The sequence below is a fragment of the Stigmatopora nigra genome, chromosome 1, assembly GCF_051989575.1.
Source record: "Stigmatopora nigra isolate UIUO_SnigA chromosome 1, RoL_Snig_1.1, whole genome shotgun sequence".
NCBI classification, from domain to species: Eukaryota; Metazoa; Chordata; class Actinopteri; order Syngnathiformes; family Syngnathidae; genus Stigmatopora; species Stigmatopora nigra.
Window position 1 is genome coordinate 17,342,501 of NC_135508.1, and position 3,101 is coordinate 17,345,601.

Consider the following 3,101-nt stretch of genomic DNA (forward strand, 5'->3'; position numbering starts at 1 on the left):
TGGTTGCTGTAATTGTTGTTTTCTTTTGCATTGTACTGTCATCGCATTGTTGAACTAAAACTAATAATGAAGGTCCAGACCTCAAAATGTTTTGATTCTCACTCCAGACAATATATCAAAGTGGCCCATTTCCTTTTCCTTTTCACATTTATTTATTCATTTCACAAACACTGCGTTTGGCTGCCCATCAATTCAGGGGTGTCCCTCGCCTCTGGCTCAAAGTCAGCTGGGATAGGCTCCAGCACCCCCCACGGCCCTAGGGAAAATAAAGCAGTTCAGAAAATGAGAGACGAGAGGGGAGATTTTACAAATAGTACAGTACAAAGTAATGGAAAAAAACCCTGTCTCTACAATGAAATCTTTTGACCCTACTATAGAAAAACAATGTGATCTTAAGCAAATCTATTCCAAAAAAATCATTCCCAAAAATGAGTGTTAAACACACAATTAAACCATAAAATAGTTTAAATTTAAATACAACAACCCCCTAACATTGAGAATGCCCTGAAAAGCCAAACATGTGCCACATAACTCATCGACTGACAATAAAGCAATTGCACTCTGCTCCATATTAATAGGGAGGACTCTGTAAATGATTTGTGAGGAAAATTGCATGCAACAACATGTCACATTAGATTTTGCGATAAGGGTGATAGATAGATTCATATATATAAATATAAATACATAGTACATAATAGACATTTACTGTACAGCAGTGGCGGGCCGTCGGGGCCTTCAAGGCCTTCTCTGCTGGCCTAGGAAATATCTGAATCAAATATTATATTTTGTCCAACAATACTTATCAAATAATTCCAAATTGACTGTTAGCTTCCTTTCATTGCTTTTCTCTCTGGTTGCACTGCTTCCAGATGTGTGTTTTCATATTGAATCATTTAACCAATCACATTTCAGCCATTATTTGTTGCTATGGTCAGAAATCTGCCTCAAGGCCTTCACTGTCAGTTCTGCAGGCTCTGCTGCATTAAACAAGTGTCGATAATACTGTTCCTTTAACCAATCAGAATTCATCGGTTTAACCAACTATGATTGGCTAGTCATAGAGTGGATTAGCCAGAGATTTTTGATGAGTAAAATATGGTTATATTCCGAAATAATATTTCAATTGTACGAGGTCATTATTGATGATTTTTTACATGTCGCAGCTGTAGCTGCAGTAGAGGTTTTAAAGCCATAAAATAGTTTTTGAGGGTTGGATTGATTCCAATAGAAGGCGCTACTAGAAAATTCACGGACCGCCACTGCTGTATAATATAGTAACTAGAATTGAAGGATAGGTTTCATTATGATAATTGAAGTCATGGGGATTCAATTCAAGCACTCACAAATGCAGGAAATCTTTTATCACAACTCAATAGAGGCCTGTGATATTGTCCCCATCCCAGTGTGAAGAGCAGCTTTGTCACACAATTTGCGGAAGTACTGTGCGATATGAGGACTCTTCTGAAGAAAATTCAGAAAGTTCAAACATGGAAAAAGACCCCGTGTCACCCAGAAGAAGGCATCAATTAAGGTTTCACTCTCTGTCTTCGTTGGACTCTTTGGATGATTGGCATGCGCCTGTAATGAAAAAGAATGTGCCCCCCGGGCAAGGAGAGACTGAGTCTGTGTATGACGCAGGTAAATGTCAGGACACCTTGCAGAATGGCGCTTTGTTCCACCGGAGGAGGCTCACAAGTTATCTGGAAAGGTTCAAACCATAAATCTGAGACTGTTACAGTTCACTGCGTGTTTTTTAACCTTCTTCCTCCAGTTGGGAGTACTTCCACACTTACACATCCGCTTGAAAATGTCTGAGCTGCTGATAACATTTTTAGGTTAAAGGTTACAGGACTCGGCGACACCTGCAATAATTGAAAAGGGTACAAAAAAGATGGAGTTGGGACCCAATGTGCTGCTATAAAAGCGTCTATAGTTTTCATACAGTGAGGTACGTAAGTAAGAAATAATTGGTGTAAAAAGATCATAATATATATTTTTTTAAATCACTATACTAACTATGAGTTATTCAACAGCAGAATCGTAAAGCTCTGGCTTGGCCATATTTTTGGAAAGTATTTTTTTAATCGCTGGAACAGCCCAGTAACCTCAAGAGTAAAAGTGCATTAGTTACCACATGACAAGCACATTTGTCCTATGATCCATTTCAATTAATCGCTTGTGCATGCTTCCGGCTTTTCCCAGACAAAAAGTGCAAGCCACAAATGCCTTTGCTGCAAAATGCAATAGGAGGACTTAAAGCTGTCACTCAAATCTTGTGGTGACCTTTAACAAGAAAAGGCTCTAAGATTTCTAAGTTTTTCTGTTTAAATCCTTAACAGAACTACACTGACAATGTGAACATATTGTAGAGTTGTAACTTGATCGGCTCGCTTCCAATGTTTTGTACTGTATCACACCATAGGAAACCCAATACCATTGTATTATCATTACTTTTAGCAGATTAACCAATACTACAAAGGTGTGCTAACTACTGCCCATGGGCCACCTGCAGTCCTATGTTTGAATATGGCCCAAATAATCTTAAAGGTTTTAAAAGCCAGAAATATATATGTATACTTTAAAAATATCCTTATACCGCAGGATTATTTTATTGCTGGTAGCCCTTAACACATTCATTGCCATTGACATCATGTGTCAAGTCCATTTCGAGTGGTAAGTCTAGTACTACTGCATGATCATGTTTCATTGATTGTTTGATTGCTTCCAGCCCTCAGTCAATTCGGATTAGATGTGTATTGCCATCACTGGCAATTAATAAGGTAATATTAAAAATATATTACAGAAAACTGACCTTTTTGCCAATCCTCTCTGAAGGTAAAGGGATTTTAAGTTGGCCCTCGCATCTTTTGATTTTTCTGAAAGTGAAAGTTTCAGCACAGAATTTGGACACCCCTGCCTTCTTGTTTGTAGAGTTTATAGTGATTATATCAAATTTAATTCAGAGTATTATATTATATCCACAGGTAAGTTACTAGAATAATAATTCAGATACTCCAAGTCAATGTAAATTATTCTAGTACTGACTTCTATTAATAGTTGTCTTTGATTTTGGGATAAAACGCAAAAATAGTCAGCAATGA